The sequence below is a fragment of the Giraffa tippelskirchi genome, chromosome 5 (genome assembly GCF_054371585.1).
Source record: "Giraffa tippelskirchi isolate mGirTip1 chromosome 5, T2T-mGirTip1v1.2.pri, whole genome shotgun sequence".
NCBI classification, from domain to species: Eukaryota; Metazoa; Chordata; class Mammalia; order Artiodactyla; family Giraffidae; genus Giraffa; species Giraffa tippelskirchi.
Window position 1 is genome coordinate 21,723,182 of NC_137279.1, and position 22,392 is coordinate 21,745,573.

At 43.4% G+C, this 22,392-nt stretch overlaps 2 protein-coding genes across 7 annotated transcripts in view; one reads left to right on the top strand and one right to left on the bottom strand.

Annotated features, from left to right (window-relative positions):
* The window catches only part of BRINP2 (BMP/retinoic acid inducible neural specific 2), a 226,972-nt gene that overhangs the window by 168,219 nt on the left and 36,361 nt on the right, over nt 1-22,392 (bottom strand). For 3 of the 4 annotated variants that reach the window (XM_081493884.1, XM_081493886.1, XM_081493885.1), the window contains exons 2-3: nt 18,346-18,425; nt 9,244-9,321 (exon numbers count right to left, since the gene is read on the bottom strand). The gene's annotated coding sequence lies outside the window, so the exon portion shown is untranslated. The remainder of the gene's footprint in view (nt 1-9,243; nt 9,322-18,345; nt 18,426-22,392) is intronic. The other variant, XM_081493883.1, reaches the window with a different exon arrangement.
* The window catches only part of ASTN1 (astrotactin 1), a 345,878-nt gene that overhangs the window by 19,875 nt on the left and 303,611 nt on the right, over nt 1-22,392 (top strand). The gene's annotated exons all lie outside the window — the stretch shown is intronic.

Genomic DNA, 22,392 nt, shown 5'->3' on the forward strand with positions numbered 1-22,392 from the left:
ATGTTAACATGTAATGAGCTTCTTATTTTCAAATGAATTAATAAATACTCAAGACATTTCTCAGACTGGCTTCAAATATGGTAAACATTGATAGATTTAACCCACATAAACAAAAAGCTCTTTGTTGCTCTTATAATTTTTAAGAATGAAAAGGGTTGCTGAGACAAGATGCGTGAGAACCATTGATCTGCCTCACAAGGCACCTCAACTGGGAACTGACCCTGACATCCTAGGGAGAATTAATTATCTTTCATGTGAGTGGGACAGTGGTTGGTTTATAATTTCTGTTATATTTCTGTTACTGTCCTTCCTATAGGGTAACATATTTGTATGCCTGTTTTTTCTAGCCTGTGAGCCTAGTGCTGGTGCATGTCGATACTTTAGTGCTTGATGAATGAATGAAAGAAGTTCCCTGGTCTCCTCCTTCTACTCCAGCTGTTTGTTACTGAATTTCAAAGAGTATTCTGTGGTTCCTTTGGAGGGCAGAGCTATACACACATTATGCATGCTTGCTCAGTCGTGTCCAACTCTTTGCAGTCCTATAGACTGTAGCCTACCAGGCTCCTCTGTCCATGGGATTATCCAAGGAACACTACTTGAAAGGGTTGCTATTGCCTTCCCCAGACACACGGTATAACTTCTATCAATTAGAGGTGCTATGCTTGGCCCCTGTGCCCTTCAGGCATGCAGGGAGTTTCTAGAGATCAGGAAGGAAAAGTGGTCAGGGGACATATATATACTAATGGCTGATTCACATTGTCGTATGGCAGAAACCAACACAACATTATACATTACCCTCCAAATAAAAATAAATTTTAAAAAAGAATCTCTGAATCATGGTGCCTCAACTGCTTTCAAAGGTGCATTTGTTTAGCTACTTTCTTTGGAGTTTTGGATGTACAGTGAGCCTGGTAGATACACTGTTATCATTACCTACAGGTCACGGGGAGGCTGATTGAGAGACTATGACATTTAAAGCAACTTTGGCTTATTTCCCAGAGCTCTTGAGACTAAATGCAAGGGGCAGGTTATTGTTCTAGAGCCACATGGAAGAGTTCAAGCCACTCTAAGACACAGACTCTAAATCCAAGGTGTTTTCAACTTTATTTGCCACCAGAGAAATAGCTGAAAGTTGATTTGAGATTAAAGCAATCTAATGAACAATCCAACTTTCTTAAATCTTGGTCCTGGACTACTCAATCCTGGGGATTAGATACTTGGAGACTCAGAGAGGTGGGGATTTAAGGCACTCTGAAAGCTTCTAGATCAGAGCTTCACAAACTTTTCCATGGCAGGAGATCTCTAAAAATGATGATCTATGTCTCCCTAGAGTAAATTACATGTCTTCTCATGGCTACAGGTGATGGTTTAGGGACCGTGGTTTATGCTAGACCCCACTAGCTACCCTAAGGGTTATAGCTGAACATCATAGCACATCTGTAATCCATTTGTAGCATACCAATATGATATGAGAAGGCAATGGCACCCCACTCCAGTACTCTTGCCTGGAAAATCCCATGGACAGAGGAGCCTGGTAGGCTACAGTCCATGGGGTTGCTAAGAGTTGGACTACTGAGCGACTTCACTTTCACTTTTCCCTTTCATGTACTGGAGAAGGAAACGGCAACCTACTCCAGTATTCTTGCCTGGAGAATCCCAGGGACGGCGGAGCCTGGTGGGCTGCCATCTATAGGGTCGCACAGAGTCAGACACGACTGAAGCGACTTAGCAGCAGCTGCAGCAATATGATATGAAGGCTTCACAGGTGGCGCAAGTGGTCGAGAAACTGTCTGCCAGGTAAGAGATGCGGATTCTATCCCTGAGTTGGGAAGATCCCACAGAGGAGGGCATGGCAATCCACTCCAGTATATTTTGCCTGGAGAATCCCATGGACAGAGGAGCCTGGTGGGCTACAGTCCACAGAATCAGAGTTGGACATGACTGAAGCGACTTAGCACACATACATGCAATATGATATGACATTACTACTGGGAAATTCTTTTCTAATCTAAAATGTCTTTGTGGGAAGGAACCACAATCTCATTATACCCTGTATGGATTCCTTATGTGAAGTGAGAGATCAATAACCTTCCTAAGCATCTTCCCTGGTGACTCATATGGTAAAGAAATTTGCCTGCAATGCAGCAGGAGACCTGGGTTTGATCCCTAGGTTGGGAAGATTCCCTGGAGAAGGGAATGGCTACTCACTCCAGTATTCTTGCCTGGAGAATTCTATGGATAGAGGAGCCTGGTGAGCTATAGACCATAGGGTTGCAAAGAGTCAGACACCACTGAGTGACTAATACACACACACACACAAAACCCCTCCGGATTGAACCAGTTGCCCCTAAACCACTGGGCTGTTATCCATTGGGTTAAACCAGCTCAGAGATAACACCAAACCACTGGATTCTTCCCCTGCTCCTGACCTATTTTGGTCTCAGCTTTAGGTACTGTTCATATTTAGTCCAGGAATCTAGCTTAGAGACCATGCTCCAGAGTTTCTCAAGACCTCATCAACAGCAAGTTATACTCTGTGGAAACTTGTAATAACCCATAATTTCCATTGGGACTTTAAAAAGTTCTAGCCAAACCTAAAGGAAAAGAAACTCGACATTTTCTTTACCTGTGGGACTTTGTTCAATGTCAGCACTGCCCGATAGATGATAACTTATCTTTGGGAAATAATGTTAGGCTTGCAGAATAGTTGCAAAAATATTCATAATTCAGAGAATGCTCACATACCCTTCACTCAGCTTCGCCTAATTTACATGTTGCTCAAGTGTAATGAATGATCAAAATTAAGAAATTAGCATTCATTGGTATGAGAATATTTTTAGGTGGTATACAGCCTATTGTTTAAAAATATAACATTTATGCATATATTAGAAAATATGCATATTAGAAAATAAAAGGCGTTTCAAACTCATAATTTCATTGATTTTTGTCACAAAAATTCAGATTAAGCAAAAAAGTTGATTTAAAGTAAATTTTAATTTAAAAACATGAAAGTGAGTAACATTTCAGGTGGTTCGTGGACATGGCAAAATTAAATCAGGAAGATATTACTTGAATGAGTGACACTGGGACTCTCTGTCAAAGTAACTGCGTGACTTAGAAATTTTAAGAATTTACTTCTGTCTTCCTACTATCTTGGGAGTCACTCCTTGGATGCTGGCTTCCCAGGGCAGGCTTTATGGCTTCTGAGTGCCACCCCTGAGTGATTTGCGTTCTCCATCCAGTAAGCTGATGATGGTCAAGACTAGAATAATGTCCCTGCCCATCTCCATAGCAAAGCTGACTTCCCTAGAATCCTCACATTACAGTATAGATTGATGATTATGGTGGTGATGACAGAAGTTAATGTTCTTCCTAAGACTGGACATTGACAAAAACTTGGAAATGTTCGTACCAGTGGGAGATTGGAGAGGGAAATGTAAATTATCCAGTTAATGGGTTTTCCCCAATATAAATGCAAAAACTGCCTTCATCTTCAGGTCACCATCTAAATCACATAGCTGCCTGGCAGTTTTATGTTCTCCCAGGTTCTGTGCCGAGGTGATTACTAAGAACTCGGGAGCTGGGTAGCTATTTGAGGAGTTTAGACAGCCATGAGGCCATGCGGAAGGCTAGGAAGACTTGTGTTGAATCTGGAAGGGAATTTGCTGACCACGTCTCTCTTCTGAAGTTCAGCCTTTCTTCGTCCCTCAGGAGTCAAACTCACTTTAACTAATTTACCCTGAAGCTCAGCCTTCCCTTTGGTATTTCCTCCTTCCTTTCTCCCTGCTTTCCCGGGCATGTTCTCATTGCTAGTGAGTGAAAATTGGTGAGACATAGGGCTTAAATAAGTCCCCCACTTTCCTTGTCTTTAGAGAAGTCAGGAATCTGTTTGATTAAATCATGACTTCCAGAAAGCAAAAGTACTTTTTGTTACATGGTGTATTTTTGTATTTTTTTTTTTTAACCAGAAGGAAAGTAGACTCAGTTTCACCAACTTTCAGATGCCCTTGCTTTTCCCCATTTTTATTTTTTATAGAAAATCTTGGACATAAAGAGTGACAGTGATGTATAATGGGATACTTGATTGGTAGCTGCCACTTGGCAGCCTTCTCTCTCTTTTTTTTTTTTCTGTTTATATTTGCCTGGCTTTCCAGACCATTCCACATCAGCTGGTCTTCCAAAGTAACCCTGACTCCTATGGTGTTCAGGAATAACAGAAGCGTTCTGATTTCTAAACATCAAGCATATGCACTGCTGGTCCTCTGTTTTCTGCTAGGGCTCTTACTTGTTTATTAATTTTAAAAAATTATTTTTTAAAAAAATTTTAAATTATTAAAAAAAATAAATTCTTAATTTTTTTTTTTTTCTGGGATTCACTCATCACATTACATACAACCCCTGGCATTACAAGTGTTATTTAAAAAAAGACAATGGCAATTTGACGATTGGGCCACATGCTGACTACCTTGCCTAGAATTTTTTAATTTGCTGGCAATGCGTAACGATTATTTTTGTTACCTCAAACAACAATTACTGCAGAATAAATACGACCAAAGGGAGCTGTCAGCAGAGCATGTCTGCATAACCATTAGGGCCAGGGTTTGTGCTATAATGAGGTGCACTGCCTCCTATGGCCGCTGTTAGTCTGGTAGACGCTGATACTGCCCCCGGGACCCATGAGGAGCATCCAGTAAACTGGCTTATTTATTCACAAACTTGGCAAGTAGAAGCCACTACACTTATGTACCCTGTGATGTCTTGTAACCACTGAAACAAACTGTTGCGTCATTTCCTACCATCAAGTGACACGCATTGCACACAGCTAGGCTCTAGTTATGCCTCTAGGTGCCATGTGTGAAATACTTATTGTTGGGGGTGAGTGGACCCAATGAATGACCCTCCTCTTCTCCACCCAAGTTCAGGACCAACTGAGAAGCAGAGATAGGAGATAGGCAATAGACTATGAAAGAACCACCTTTCAGTTCAGTCGCTTAGTCGTGTCCAACCCTTTGCGACCCCATGGGCTGCAGCACACCAGGCTTCCCTGTCCATCACCAACTCCCGGAGCTTGCTCAAACTCATGTCCATCAAGTTGGTGATGCCATCCAGTCATCTCATCCTCTGTCATCCCCTTCTCCTCCTGCCTTCAATCTTTCCCCAGCATCAGGGTCTTTTCCAATGAGTCAGTACTTCGCATCAGGTGGCCAAAGTACCACCTTTATTACTGATAAAACTATGCTGGGGGACATGGCTTAGAGATGGTCAAAAGGCTTGCCTGACATTCTTTCCAGCTAAACTTTCATTCTTGAATGTCAGGCCTCCTGGGAAAAAGAGCTGGCCTTGCTGGAGAGCACAGCAGAGGGTGCGCTTTTCTCAGGCCTGCAGACATCAAACACACACACATCAAGGTGTGGCGGGGCTGAGTCCTGCCAGCTTAGCTCTTTTCCCATACTCACCACTCACACAGGGAGTGCCCAGGCAGAGAGAGACCAGCAGTACTGCCTGATGGAGACCTCTCCCATGTGGAAGAACAGATCCAGTGGAAAAGAGGGTCCCCACCATCCCGGACACTCACTGTGCACCAGGGTCTGTGCTCAACCCGCCACCTCCATGATCTCAACTATCCTATGAAGTAACTGCTACTTTACTAATGGAGAAACTAAGGCTTCGCAAGGGTAGTTTCCCCAAGGTCACACAGCTGGAAAATGTGGACACAATTCATTCTTCAACCTTGTTGATGTTGTTTGGTTGCTCAGTCACATCCAACTCTTTGCTACCCCACGACTGCAGCCCGCTGGGCTCCTCTATCCATGGGATTCTCCAGGCAAGAATACTGGAGTGGGTTACCATTTCCTCCTCCAGGGGATCTTCCCAACCCAGGGATCAAACCTGTGTCTCCTGCATTGGCAGACAGATTCTGCACCACTGAGCCACCAGAGAGGCATTCTTCAGCCTACCAGACCCCAAGCCTATGCTCATAAGAAGTATGTACATGAGAAGTCTCAAACATTTTACATTTACTAGGACTTCTCATCTTAGCATATCTGGACACAGAGTTGCACTGTTTCTTGCTTTCACTATCCACTCAATGGGGAAAACAATCCTGACTTTGATGAAAGAACTCATATAAGGAATAGAGAGTATAGGATGGTTGTAAACTATAGTTAGCTGGCACACCTGTGGATGCCCACGGACCCCATGTGTGGAGGAAGGACACACATTTTAGATGGGGGAGTGAAGGGTGCCCATGCTTTTTGCAAAATGTTCTATATCTGAGAGCTGACACATGCTGGGTAAAGGAGGTTAGCCTTGCTTCCCATAAAGTGGTAAACTGGGGCACTTGTACTTGTGAGATTCTTTCGTGCACTTGTCCATAAAATATATATAAGGTATCCACTCTGTACCACTGACTCAATGGACATGAGTTTAAGCAAGCTCTGGGAGATGGTAAAGGACAGGGAAGCCTGGCATGCTGCAGTCCATGAGGTCACAGAGTCAGACACGACTGAGTGACTGAACAACAACATTCTATACCAGGAGGCTTGGGGCTAAGTTAGGAGGATAGGGGGATGCTTTGATGGGAGAAAGGATGCTCACATGACCTAGGATTATGAGGCTCTAGACACACCCATAAAACGAAAGAATGTTTAAATGGCCAGGTGGCACAGTGGTAAAGAATCTGTCTGCCAATGAAGAAGACATGGGTTCAATCCCTGGGTCAGGAGGATCCCCTGGAGAAGGAAATGGCAACCCATTGCCTTGGAAATCCCATGGACAGAGGAGCTTGGTAGGCTATAGCCCATGGGGTTACAAAAGAGTTGGACATGACTTAGCGACTAAACACCACCACCAATAGTGTATATATGTCAATCCCAATCGCCCAATTCCTCTCACCCTCCATTTTCCCTCTTGGTATCCATATATTTGTTCTCTATGTCTGTGTCTCTATTTCTGCTTTGCAAATAAGATCATCTATACCATTTTTTCTAGATTATATATATATGCATTAATATACTATATTTTTCTCTTTCTGACTTACTTCACTCTGTACAACACTCTCTAGATCCATCCACATCTCTATAAATGACCCAATTTCATTCCTTTATATGGCTGAGTAATAGTCCATTGTATATATGCAAGCTATGGTGGATTCTTGACAGACCTATTTTCAGCTAGCTTAATTCTCATTCTTCTCAAAAACACTGGCATTGCATTAGACTGATAAAACAACTTTTATCCTACTCACAACACTGATGCTAAATGTATGGGTATTTTTTCCCACATTGACCAGTTTTTCAACTCTCCGGACACCAGCTGGGTATCCTACAATTTAATTATAACACTGACTACCTGGAGTTAGTGGAGGCTCCACAAGTTGAGGGCTCAACCCTATAAGACTGGTTCCCACAGACACAGTCAGAAGTCCCAGGTTGTCACTGTACTTCTGAACAACCAGCTATAGATTGGGGTTTCCAAAGCCCCCTCCTTGGTTTCAATAATTTACTCTAATAGCTCACAGAATTCAGGACAACACTTAAATTTGCCTATTTATTATGAAGAATAGAGGAAACAGGTGAACACCCAAAGGAAGAGGTACACAGGACGGAGTCTGAAGGGTCCCAGGCACAGGGGTGTCTGTTCCTGTGAAAGTGTGGTGCACCTCTCTCCTGACACATGAATGCTCACCATCCATGAGCTCCTCCAATGTTGTACTTTAGGGATTTAAAAAAAATATCTTTTATTTATTTATTTGGTGGAACTGGGTCTTAGTTGTAGCGTATGAACTGTTAGTTGTGGCATGTGGGATCTAGTTCCCTGACCAGGGAATGAACCCAGGATCCTTGCATTGGGAGCCACATTCTACCCATTGGACCACCAGGGAAGTCCCACTTTAGGGATTCTTTAAATGGAGGCTTCACCATGTGGACATCATTGATAATTAACTCAATCTTCAGGTCCTCTCCCTTTGCCAGAAGACAAGGGGTAGGGCTGAAAGTGCCAAGCATCGAATCATGGCCTCTTCTTTTTAGTGACCAGTCCCCACACAGGAGCCCACACAGTAGACCACCAAGAGTCATCTCGTTAGAACAAAAGATGCTCCAAAACCCAGAAAATTCCAAAGGATTTAGGAGTTCTGTGTGAGACACTCCTGTTACCTTCATCACTCAGGATAGCATAAGAATTTTAGGAGCTCTGGTTCAGGAACGAGTGGCAGAGACCAACACATATTTCTTATTATGACACAGGTACCTCTAGCATCACCACAGTGATGGAATTCATTCATTTATTCATTTGTTCAGTTCCATGCTTAAAGGTGACAGTGGAGTTATATGTTTATTTCTCATGATTCTGCCTGACTGGGGCCAACTGGGACAAAAACTGGGGCTTCCCCAATGGCTCAGCAGGTAAAGAATCCACTTGCAATGCAGGAGACATAGGAGCTGCATGTTTGATTCCTGGGTCATGAAGATCCCTGGGAGCAGGGCATGGTAACCCACTCCAGTATTCTTGTCTGGGGAGTCCCATGGGCAAAGGAGCCTGGTGGGCTAGAGTCCTAATGATCGAAAAGAGTCAACATGACTGAGTGACAAAAAATGAGCTTAAAATGGCAGTGTTTTGGAGACACTCTCACTCACTTGGTGGTTAGTGAACTTTAGCTTATTTACAAGTATATTGTCTCCTTCCTAGGGACTTTCCAGGTGGCTCAGTGGTATAGAATCCACAACCAATGCAGAAAACCTGGCTTCAATCCCTGGGTTGGGAAGATCCCTTGGAGAAGCAAATGGCAACCTGCTCCAGTATTCTTGCTGAGAAATCCCATGGACAGAGGAGCCTGGGGGGTTGCAAAGAGTTGGACTTGACTGAGCACGCATGCACATCTGTCTCCTTTTTATGCCAAATGCAAACATCTCTCAGCTATATGTGGAAAACTCTCCTAAAAAGATTTATTTTTAGGTGATAAAAATACCCTGATAAAGTAGTGAAAGTGCTTGGGATATTTAGATGGAACAGACCAAGGACTTGTGACTCATTTTGTTGGGATTCTCAGTGGGACCCCTGGAAGGTAAACAAGAAAGATGAGTAGAGTTTTCCTGGCTTTGTCATACCCTCTGGCTGTTCTCTGTAGATGTAGATGAACCCACTGGATCTCTGTCCACTTTGAGAAGTCTAGTAAAACTCTACTTGTCAAATTAGAATAATAATTACTATCAGATAAATCTTAAATTTATCTCACATACTCACATGCTAGTAAAGTAATGCTCAAAATTCTCCAAGCCAGGCTTCAGCAATACGTGAACCGTGAACTTCCAGATGTTCAAGCTGGTTTTAGAAAAGGCAGAGGAACCAGAGATCAAATTGCCAATATCCGCTGGATCATCGAAAAAGCAAGAGAGTTCCAGAAAAACATCTATTTCTGCTTTATTGACTATGCCAAAGCCTTTGACTGTGTGGATCACAATAAACTGTGGAAAATTCTGAAAGACATGGGAATACCAGACCATCTGACCTGTCTCTTGAGAAACCTGTATGCAGGTCAGGAAGCAACAGTTAGAACTGGACATGGAACAACAGACTGGTTCCAAATAGGAAAAGGAGTACGTCAAGGCTGTATATTGTCACCCTGCTTATTTAACTTATATGCAGAGTACATCATGAGAAACGCTGGGCTGGAAGAAACACAAGCTGGAATCAAGATTGCTGGGAGAAATATCAATAACCTCAGATATGCGGATGACACCACCCTTATGGCAGAAAGTGAAGAAGAACTAAAGAGCCTCTTGATCAAGGTGAAGGAGGAGAGTGAAAAAGTTGCCTTAAAGCTCAATGTTCAGAAAACTAAGATCATGGCATCTGGTCCCATCACTCCATGGGAAATAGATGGGGAAACAGTGGAAACAGTGTCAGACTTTATTTTTTTGGGCTCCAGAATCACTGCTGATGGTGACTGCAGCCATGAAATTAAAAGACGCTTACTCCTTGGAAGGAAGGTTATGGCCAACCTAGATAGCATATTTAAAAGCAGAGACATTACTTTGCCAACAAAAGTCCGTCTAGTCAAGGCTATGGTTTTTCCAGTGGTCATGTATGGATGTGAGAGTTGGACGGTGAAGAAAGCTGAGCGCCGCAGAAGTGATGCTTTTGAACTGTGGTGTTGGAGAAGACTCTTGAGAGTCCCTTGGACTGCAAGGAGATCCAATCAATCCATCCTAAAAGAGATCAATCCTGGGTGTTCATTGGAAGATCTGATGTTGAAGCTGAAACTACAATACTTTGGCCACCTCATGCGAAGGGTTGACTCATTGGAAAAGACCCTAATGCTGGGTAGGATTGGGGGCCGGAGGAGAAGGGGACGACAGAGGATGAGATGGTTGGATGGCATCACCGACTCGATGAACATGGGTTTGGGTAGACTCCGGGAGTTGGTGATGGACAGAGAGGCCTGGCGTGCTGCAGTTCATGGGGTCGCAAAGAGTCGGACACGACTGAGCAACTGAACTGAACTGAAATCTTAAAAACTCACTAGGTTTTTCCTTCATTTCCTATAGACTTTCTGACATTGAAGATTCTGTCAGTTCCACAACATCTCTTCTCCAGCAAGGCTGTGCTCATCACTGCATCCAAAGTGCCTTCACTGATTCAAGCCCTGAGCTTCCGTTCAGGACAGCTGCCTTGGTCCTGACTTGGTTCATATCACTTTTTTTTTTTTCTGGAATGTTCTTTTCCACTTCTCTGTTCCCTGAAATACTAAAGTTATTTAGTTATTTAAAAGTTTATTAGTTGTTCTAAAAGATCAGCCTGCATCTCTCTTTGATAAAAGCCTCCCTTAATTACACTATCTCACAGACATCTCTCATCTCCAAAGTCCCACAGTCCTTGTTATCTAATGTGCATCATTTTATATGACTTAAGTATTTGCTCTGTGTTCATTTTTCCTCCCGCCTAGATGGCAAGGCCGTATTAGGAAGTAGTATTTCCCATGTGTCTTTTGTTGGAGGCCAGGAGAATACTCTGCTCATCCAAGATGCTCAACAGTTACAGAATAAATGCAGGAGTCCTCATTTGCCGAGATTCACTAAATCCTGAGTGCTTTTTGTGATTCACATCGGGAAGGGTTTTTCAATGGATTGTCCTTTTTCTTTCTAGCTTTTCTTCATGGTGGAGTAGAAAGAGCCTGAACTTTGGTGTCAGAGACTCCAGCAGTTATTCATTAAATGACCACAGCCAAGTTTTATTCACAGCCCATAAACATCGGCTGCCTCATCTGCATTGTCCAGATAATGCTCTTCTCGTAAGAGTGCGAGAAATCACTTTTGTAAGGAAGCTGGCACAGTGTCCGGCATTGAGGCGATGCTTCATGTTGTGATCCACTTGGACGCCATGCAGGCTGCACCTTCTCCTCTGCCTTTAATCGGGTGGTTCCCAAGTACTGGTTCTGTTCAGTGATACCCTGATTAATGAAAGCTTTCTAAGGAAGCTCAGCTTGGTTCTAACAAACTCACAAAACCTCCTCTAAATCTTGGGAAGCAGAGCTGTCTGGGTGCATTAGCATGACAAAGCCACCTTGAGACACAGCTATTTGTCCCAGTCCAGCTGAAGAGGGAGCCCTGTTGGCTCAGCAAAATGACCAAGTGTTCGAAATTTATCTGGATCCACAGCCTCTTCTTTCTGTGCTTTCCCTCTTGCTTCCCCTCCTCAGCAACCAGAGATTCCTCAATGACTTTGCCTCCATCCCACCACAAAAACTGTGAAGGATCTGATGCAGTTAATGCTTTTTATTTATTTATTTTGGCCATGCTGGGGCTTCACTGCTCTGAGGGCTTTTCTCTAGTTGTGGCAAGTAGGGGCTACTCTCTAGTTGAGGTGTGCAGGCTTCTCATTGTGGTGGCTTCTCTTGTTGCAGAGCACGGGCTCCAGGGCATGAGGGCTTTAGTAGATGCAGCACGTGGGCTTTGCAGTTGCAGCTCCCGGGCTCTAGAGCACAGGCTCAGCAGTTGTAGCGCATGGGCTTAGCTGCTCCTTGGCATGTGGGATCTTCCTGGATCAGGAATCAAACCTGAGTCTCCTGCATTGGCAGGTGGGTTCTTTACCACTGAGCCACCAGGGAAGCCCCAATTAATGCTTTTTGATTAACTGATGGTACTTGAACGAGAATGGGTTTTAGCTAATGTGTTACCCCAACCAGCAGTTATATTTTAAGCCTTTTTGGTTTATGGTGGTATAAGAAACTTTTGTCCCATGATAAGAGTGCTCCCCTAGCAGAGAGATTTTTCTGAAGCAGGAAAATTCTAAAATCCCAATCTGCCAGTTCCAAAGTTGACCTGGAACATAAGCTAAAATTTAGCATTTTTAAGGGGATAGGATATGACTCTTTCAGAAGGGGCATCTCTTCTTTCTCCACGGCTCTGTTCCCTCTTCTCCCAGGGAGAGCTGACCTGGGTTGGGTTCTGGAACTTGCTCGGGTGGCTGGCAGGGACTGAATAAAGGAGTACTCGTGTGGCAGGCATCTTCCAGCCTTGCTTCCCTGGTGGCTTGGAATGCAAGAGACCCAGGTTTTATCCCTGGGTCGGGAAGATCCCCTGGAGAAGGGAATGGCAACCTACTCCAGTATTCTTGCCTGGAAATCTCATGGACAGAGGAGCCTGGTGGGCTAGAGTTCATGGGATCGCAGAGTCGGACACACAACTGAGCAACTAACACTTACACCGTCTTTTTAATTTGTAGCTTCTATTCCCTGCCACTGTACCCTGGAAGGCATACAACTCACTCTCCCCTGGGTGAGGTATCTTAACCTCATTCAAAGCCTATTCCTCTCATTTTTCTATTGGAAGACCCACATATGCACATTTTATGTTTTCCAATACACTAGATGCTATTTTAATTAGCATTTCATCAACAGACTTGCCATACTCTAAAAATCCTCATAAGTCCCAGCAGGTAGAGGGGCATGGCAGAAGGAGTATCAGGCTGTGGGGCCAGAGATCCGGGTTCACTTTGATTACTCAACCATCCCTGGTCCTCAGGATTCTCCACGCCCTGCTCTGGGTGCCGGGCAACAGAGACTGTTAATACCAAGCCTGCGCCTTCATTGACAAGTGTTCCCGCTCTGCCTCTAGGTAACTGTAACTTGGACTAGCGCATATGCCTCTCTGGGTTATATGCAGGATGATGGCATTGGAGGAGGTGAATCTAAGGCCCATTCCAGCTGTAGATTTTATGAATCTCTGTGCAGCACACTTGCCTCTGAGAACTAATACTTCAAAGTGATATTTTTATACCGTTACAGCCCTTCTTGTCTGACATCCTTGAACTCTTCTTTGTCTCTGACATTACTTCCATCTTTGTTAATAATGTCTGTGGCTGAGAAACAGCCCGTGATCAGGACCTCTGCTCTTCAATATGAGGTGTTTGCTGGAATTAGAGGTAGCCTGTTCCACTCGGGTTCTCCTTTCTGGGTCATAGATCTCACTTGATTCTTCCTCCTGTCCTCCCCGGCCCATTGACTTGCATGTGTTATGAATACCTCATTGTTTATTTCACCATTAATATAATTGCTCAGCATGTGTGTTGTGGTTGTTTCCAGTCACATCCCCATAGACATCTTCCTTATGCTTTCCGGATAATCCTCACTAGTGTTTTCTAGTCCAGTGGCTCTCCACCAGGGGTGATTGTACCCCCCTTCCCCCAAGGAACATTTGGCAATGTCTGGAGACATCCTGGCTGCCACAGCTGAATGATGACTGCTTCAGGCATCTGGTGGATATGGGCCAGAGATGCTGCTAAACAACCTCCAATGCACAGGACAGCTCCCACAACAAAGAATTGTCAGGTCCAAAACGTCAATAGTGCTGGCATTTAGAGACTCGCATGTAACCATTTTTAATTCTGTAAGTGCAGGGGCCAAATATGTCAATTTCCACGTGAATATTCTGCAGCACAGGGCTACATAACAAGAAAGAGAGGAATTATTTATTACTGTTAGACAGACTAACCCCTGGGTTGGTAAACAGAGCCACTCCACCTGCAGATTTAGTCATGTTACAATCGTGTAATTGCATCCAGAAAGGGAGGTTTGCCTAAAACTGCTATTTGATACCTCATATAATATTGTATTTTCATGTGTGAGGGCTATTCTATTGAGATATTTAACCGAATGCACTAAGACTAAATACCCTTAAGCAAGCCAGCTGAGATATGTTCAAAAGAGGACACGCCACCTGAGAGCAGCCACAAGGACTGCAGCAATGACTTCTGAGGCATGGGGTGGTTGCTCTGCGTAAAACAGTGAGTCAAAGCCTGGGATAGGATTTAATCCGATGACAAGTTTTAGCACAGTGTCAGGTCCTATTAATGAGCTACAGTGATAATTTTTAAAGAAGACAGGTCATCAATCTGGCATTTGTTTTGCTTTATAATTCTCAAGTTAGGATGGATGATTCTCTATAAACCTGTGATAAAATATTCTAGAACAATACTTGTAAAACTTTAATGTGCATATGAATCACCTGGAGATACTGTTAAAATGCAGAGTATCTTTAAGTACTTCCGGGGTAGGGACCAGGACATCCCATTTCTAATAAGCTATCATTATACACATTGTACACACGGGTGTTGCTGGGCCCTGGGTGTACCCAGAATGACAAATTTTTAGAATGTTAAAGCTGGAAGTATTTTAAAGGTCACTGAATCCAAGCCTATATTATATAAATGATGAAAGTGAGGCCTGTAGACTTGGGCAGTCATGGACAGAGCGTGGTGACCAGATGTCTGTGTCCAGCCCAGTGCCCACACCTTCCCCACTCTGGCTGTACTGCTCCATCTTTTGTAGCTGTTGGGTCTTGAATTCCTCTTTTTAGAAACAAGTGGGCTGCGGTCCCTGTGAACTGTGCTGTAGCCAAGATGTCATTTCCTCCAGGCCTCCGTCATTTGCAGGCTGATGGTCATCACTGCTTATATCCTTTGTCCTGATGCCTCCTGCCTTCTCGGCAATAAATCTGGGGGATGCAGGAAGCAGGGCTGGGTGGGCAGGAGACTGGTGATGGGCTACTGCCAGGAGAAGCAGGTGCCATATTCATTTGGTGAGCATACTCCTTGAGATGGGCTCTAACCTTGGTCACAGATGCTGAGTCCCAGCACCCATCACATGCTGGCTCAGGGCCACGGCTGATGTGACGAGATGCACAGAGCTTAATGTGAACTGGCACTCCTTGCTGCTGAGACATAGGCAACATAGCCAAACCAGTCTCCTGTGGCAGTAAGCACAACTTCCTGCCCCTCCACATGCAGCAAAGGTTCTCTTAGGACCCCAGGGAACTCTTCTATTAATACTGCACTGGAGGGCAGTGAGAGAGGGCAAGGAAGGAGAGAGGAGACCTGCGCCTTCATTCCCCTGAACCTCTTCCTTATACATTTGCCGTAAGTTCTTCCTGGCATGTTGTTGCTTTTCAGTCTTCTTTATCACCAACCACTATGGTTAGCTTTGAATAGCCCTCTGCCAACTCCTAAGATGTTTCTCAAAACTCATTTGAAAATAATGACTCTACCTCTTCTTGTTGTTTAGTCGCTCAGTCGTATCTGACTCTTTTGTGACCCCATGGACTGCAGCCCGCCAGGCTCCTCTGTCCATGGGATTCTCCAGTCAAGGATACTGGAGTGGGTTGCCACTTCCTTCTCCAGGGGATCTTCCGGACCCAATGATCAAACTCATGTCTCCTGCATTGCAGGCAGATTCTTTACCAAAGGGTGGTTATTATTGCTAAAGTTTCCTCTCCCTTCTCTATGCATTCTTGATATTTCCTCTTTGCATTCTATAGTAGCATCCAGTGGAGTTGTTTTTAAAATTTGAGGGGAAAAAAATCAATATTTTAAGCCATAAAAATCCATTGTTTTTCACATGATTTTTCTGTGAGGATTTTTGCAGACATCAGACCATAAATCCCCTTTGTATCCCTTTAAAGTATTGGGAGGGTAGCTCTTATTATTCCATTTTGAATAGTAGTAAGACTGACATGTAGCAATTTAGTGTTGACCTAAATTCAGTCCTTGGGTTGGTGGGGTGGAGACCCACATCAGGAACAGAACCAGGTTATCTGGTTGGAATCTAGACATTGGGTGATTCTCAACTCCTGTGAGGTTGCTCCCAGTAGTGAATTAGGCAGGACTCCAGGGTGTGGGAGACCAGTATTCCCTAACAAGATCAGAACTGTAAGAGCTGATTAGACCTGTGAGATGGAGCAGCAGTGGATAATGAGTGGTGCAGAGGTCAGAGAGGTGCGACCGCTTTCCCGGGCCCACGTTTCAGAGGCAAGAAGGCACTCAGTGGAATGAAAGTGTAACCCGTTTAGTGTTGATGAAATGACAGTCTTACGTTTGCAATCCATTACTAATCTGTGGATCTCTGTGCTGCTTGGAAGCTCAGAGGCCACCTACGTACACGGAATGATGAATTTTGTAGGTGTTAGAGCAATAGATTGGAATTTGTAGATCCAGACATTGGTGCCCTCATTTCTGCCACTCTTATCTATAATCAATAAATGCTTTCAAGGCACATTCCCTGGGTGACTCCTGTGGGCACAGCACCATCCTAGGCACATATGTTTTTGTTCCCCTAGCATCTCATATGTGGTAGGTACTCAGAGTTTGTTGAATAAATCAATATATGAATATATGCATATAATCTAAAGCAACTGGACCTATTCCTTACCTTCATGCAGCTTTCTGAAGTGTGTGCATGTGTGCGTGCTTAGTTGCTCAGTCATGTCCAACTCTTTGTGACCCCATGGCCTGTAGCCCACCAGGTTCCTCTGTCCATGGGATTTTCCAGGCAACAATACTGGAATGGGTTACCATTGCCTACTCCAGGGGATCTTCCCATCCCAGGGATTGAACCCATGTCTCTTGCATCTCCTGCATTGGCAGGTGGATTCTTTACCACTGAGCCACTTGGGAAGCCCTCAGAAGTGTGTAGTCAGTAGAAAATCAGTCACATTCTTATGTCTAACTTTCCCCACCTCAAAAATAAAAAAAATAACTAGACCTTTACAGGGCTAACCTGTGAACGCATCCATTTGGATTAGCAGAAATGCTTTCCTATAAATTACTATTAGATGTTTAAGTGTTTACGTTAGCTGGACTGTAGGCAAGAGTAATGGCTTTCACCTTTGTTCTGATGGTATTCAATGTGCAAGTTATATTCATCACAAGAGAATCCCCATTCCTGCCCTGTTATTAAGTTCTGACCACCACTATCCTTGCTTTCCTATCACCAATTAGAGGGAAGAGAGAGGCAGTAATGAGGTGTTTGGATTACAGGGTAGTATGCTTACATAACACATGGATTCTGTATGGTGCATTTTGTTAGGTAGAGGAGAAATGTTCCAGTCTCAGAAAAAAAGAAAAAATAACACTATTTTTTGAGGTCACAGAATATGGTGGAAAGAGAAGTGCTTGGGCTTTGTACCCAATCAGAACCTGTTTTGAATTCTGTCTGTGAATGATTGTCATCCATTTACTTAATTTCTCTGGGATAGGGTATTCTTTGGATGGTGGGGAAGCTTGGAAACTGTAAATTGCCTACATGTAATTGCTGATGAATAGCTCTTCTTCTGATTATTACCTAGGTCAGTTACTTAGGCATCCTTGCACGTACCTCAGCTGGATGACTAATTGATGTGTGTGATTAAAAACAAGGCCCAATAGGATGAGCACAGATGTTCATGACTCTAGGATATTAGGGCCACCCTAAAAGCTGTCTTTCAAAGTGGACTGTGTGGTCAGTTGGGGGAAGATCTGCCCCAAGCCAGGTGACATAGAGAAGGAGTACACCAACCTTGGAACTTCTCCCTTATCTATTTACCCTCTTCTCGTTCTGGGTATGAATATCCATCAGCACTTGTAACCCTACTTGGAATGTGCAGAAGCAAACACACAGGACTCCAGGTCTTCAATGAGCAGCTGTGTTGGCAGCATAGCAGTTACACCTGTTAAACACAGGCAGTCTGCTCTGCAAGCCCTAGAACAGATACCAAAGCAGTCTACTGGGTGGTTTTCGGAGACGGATGGCCTCAGCACTGGTTTTCCATCAGGGCTAGAGTCCAGGGAGCCAGCTCTCTCCTGGCTTATGCTTGGTCCTCAGGGGAACTCTACACTAATACTTCCAGACTCCTATGTTTAATATTTTGTTGGAATTTATGATCTTAATGAGGAACTGAACTCTTGTTGTTTGCATACCTGCACTTTCCTTCTGACGAGTGAGCTTAGGAGATGTTGGGGTCAGAAGGAGACATAGGGAATCACCAAACCGTGTGAATAAAACTATAGGGTGGGGAAAGCAAACTGTCACCATACCTCTTTGGTGACTTCATTTGCTCCCCAATCATTGCTCCTTGGTGACGATGAAATCCAAATGGAAGATAGTAATTGGCAGCCTGAAAGACAGAGGTGAGTCTTCTCAGCAAAGGTAAGAATCACATTTCCTACTCAGAAGGGAAAAGAGTTGGATATTTTTATATATTTTTGCTTGTGTGCATGTTTTTAGAAATGCGATATTTTCTCTACCTCCTTCAATTATAAAAGTAATCTATATTCACAGGCTTCTCCGGTGGCTCAGTGGGAAAGAATATGCCTGCAATGCAGGAGACTTGCAGGAGATTCGGGTTCAATCTCTGGGTCAGGAGGATCCCCTAGAATAGGAAATGGCAACCCGCTCCAGTATTCTTCCTGGACAATTCCATGGAGAGAGGAGCCTGGTGGGCTATAGTCCATGGGGTTGCAAAGAGTTGGACATGACTGAGCATCCATGCAAAAAAGCAATCTATGTTCATAGTATTTGTCTCAGAATAAACAGGAAAGCATAAAAAAGAAAAATTGCTCTTAACTTCTTCAAACAGGTAACCCTGTTGATATGTAGATATAGTTCCTTCTTTTTTGGCCATGCCACGTAGCATGTGAGATCTTAGTTCCCCAACCAAGGATCGGACTTTCAATCCCTGCATCGGAAGTGCGAGGTCTTAACCACTGGACCACCAGAGAAGTCCCCAAATCTTGGGTTTCCTTGAAACTTTAATATAAACAAATTCCCATATTATCAAAATTTAAAAACACTAACTTTATAAACTCTGAGAAGCAGTGGAGGGGTATAGATGGTTTACCACTAAATTCTCAGTGCCTAGTAAATAAACATTTGTTGAATAAAATGAACAAGGATATTCTAACTATACGGATGTTTGGTATTCTACTGACTAACACTGACATTTCCAATTTGTTTTCTATTATACATAATGCTGCAGTGAACATCTCGGTATAACAGACCTCTTTTGTATGTCTGATGGTTTTCTTCAGCTGCATTCCCAGCAGTGTAATTATATATTCAGTCAAAAAGGATATGAGCATTTTTAAAGTTCTTGGAAGATAATACCAAGTTGCTTTCCAGAAAGGTTGCATTAATTTACACTTCCACATGAGGTATGTGAGAGGCACATTTCACTGTACTCCAGACAGATAGTGAGTGAACAGATACCCAGGACCACACAGGCAGCTCCATCCATCTGAGAAGATGGACAAGGATAACTTCTGGTGAATTGAGGGAAAGGTGTTTTTAAATATTCTTCCCTGGTGTTTTTAAATAGAATCTTGAGAGTGAAATGTCATGTAGTTTAATTAAAAAGAAATCCAATAAGTGCAAAATGGGGTTCAGGGTAGAGAACATGTGAGGAAAACTAAAATACGTAGTTTTCTTCTGCTCAAGGGACCTACCCGCCAGCCCCCACCAGCCTCAGAGGAGGCTCCCTGCTAGGAGCTAACGGTAACCTTGTCTGCCCTCACCATTCAGTGTCAAACACTTTAACATGGACCAGGCTTCTGCCAAGCTCTCTGGGTGACACTAATCCCTGATTTAATTACCCTTGACAGTGTGTGATGGGCCTTAACGAGCTAGGGTCCCTAATGAGCTCCATCTTGAGGATTTAGAGCATTACCTGAAGGGGGTGGTCCTCACCCAGGCTAACTCGGGTCGGTGCAGAAAACCAGTTTCCAGCTCAGGGACCTCAATGCAGGTGACAGAGCACCGTCTGGTGACCTGCAGGGTGACGCTTCTCAGTGAGGAGGTGACACATCACAGTTTCCAGGCCCTAAATCATTAGCCAGTAAGTACCGCAGGGACAGTTTTGAGAGTGAAGGCATTATGTGGGTGCCATGCCATTTTCCCTGCCATGCAGTTATCTTCCTGAGGATGAGGACCATATTGCTTCTCTGTTGCTCATTAAAAGTCTCCTTACTGACAAACCATTGGGCTGGGTGGGAGGGTGCGTGTGCCTGCTGGCCAGTCTGGAGGGGTCTTCTGACCAGGGTTACATAGACCAATCTATCCAACAAGATTTAGCCCTGGTGTTCTTTGGTAAGATGACTGTTTTGAAAAAGGAATTTCAATAGGAAGAAACACTAGAAAGTGTCAAATGAATTTTAAAAAAAAATTGCTGAGTTTGCAAAATAAGGTTTAGCCATGAATGAGATTGTTCACAAGTTCTGTGACCTTGGGACCAGTTAGTTAACTGGTGTCCTCATCTGTGAAGTGGAGCTCATAGTACTCATACAGCAAGATTCTTGTTAATATTAAAAGACAGAAGCACAACAAGGAGAAAGAAATATGGTTTTTAACACCTTTTTAGGGCATAGCAAATGGCAGGTAGTTTTCTGTTGTTTTTGTTCAGTTCTTGTTGTTATTTTCCTATGTTTTTTAAGAGTTAAAAAAATTTGTTTTGAATTTTTTGGCCGTGGTGGGTCTTCGCTGCTCTACATGGGCTTTATGAATAGTTGTGCAGAGCAGGGACCACTCTTTGTTGCGATGTGAGGGCTTCTTGTTGCAGTGGCTTCCCTTGTTGCAGAGCGTAGGCTCTAGGTGTGCAGGCTCAGCAGTTGTGGTGCATGGGCTCAGGTGCTCCATGGTATGTGGGATCTTCCTGGAGCAGGGATCAAACTCGTGTCCTTTGCACTGTCGGGTGGATGCTTAACCACTGGACAACCAAGGAAGCCCTGTTTTTTCCTTTACTCAGCTCTCTCCTCGGTGCATATTCTACAAAGACATCCTGACTCCCAGTCTGAGGAAGATTTGGGTTGACAGGTGCTTCCAGATCTGCTAGCAACATAGACCCTTTCTAACAACCTGCTTCCTTGTTTGCTGGGATCCTCAGATCCTACAAAAGCTGCTGTCCAGTTTTACTTCTGCATCGAAACCTATTTCCCTGTCTTTAAACTGATTTTTAATTTGATGTTGAAACTATAATTATCTCTTTCATTCATATCTGGTTCCCAACACTCTGGATGTAAATTTCTCCCGTGGATCAATTTATCCTATGAAGGAAATGATTATATATCCCTGGAAGTTATACTTTCATCCCTTACACATGCTTACTGGTATTTTTTATATTTCCTGAAGGCTATTCATGAATTTCCTTCCCTAGTAAGATTAATCCTACCAGCTGGTGAAACGAGGCATCTTCACCTACTGGTCTAGTTGGCTCACTGACCTGGTAGTAAAGCATAATGGTGGCACCATCCTTCCTTGGAGCTCATTTTGCACCTTTGACAAACAGGCTGCTGGTTCTTTCTCTGTTCTTACACTGACACTTCTTTTTTGACTGTTTATCATATTCCTAATCCATGCTGATGAGAAATTACAGCCCTCATTTTATATTCAGAGCTGAGACAAGTGATTGCTATGTCCTCAGGTCAGTGGCCGATCCAGACTTTACTGGGTTGACTTGCTAGTTCTAGCCACCTTTCCAGTTTCTCTTCAATCCATTCTAGAAAATGAGATAACTCTTTCCCTCAAGTACCCCCAAGGGCACTTTTGTTTCTTGTCTAATACCTAAAGAGCATAAACATACTGTTGAAATCACAGAGGAAAGAGAAGAATCATTTTATCACAGATGTTTCTTCAAGATTTTAATTTAGGAGTTGCTTACAGGATCTTGTATTGAGCTAATATGCATACAATCAGACTTGTGTCAAATTTAAAAATAGCAGTGGTACTATAAGTTCCTCAAACTAAGGGCAATAATATTTTCAAATTTGTGGAATAATATTTTCCACAAATAATACTTTCAAATTTAAAAGTAACTTGGCTTTTAAAAGCAATATATGGATAATTTGAGGGGAAAAATTTAACTCTATCCTCATAATGTTTGACTTTAGAATTTTGATTCAATTAAGCAAATATTAAATGTGTGTTTGCAGTTTTTGAATTCACTATGGAAAGGCCAGTCCCAGGCATAGAATTCCTATTGTGCATAGTAAGCAAATTTGGGAGGAGTAAACCTTACAGACTCAAGAAAGATTCTCTGGAGAGGCTTGTACAAAGATACAAGGTATCTGATGGATACCTCTTTTTTGTTTTCT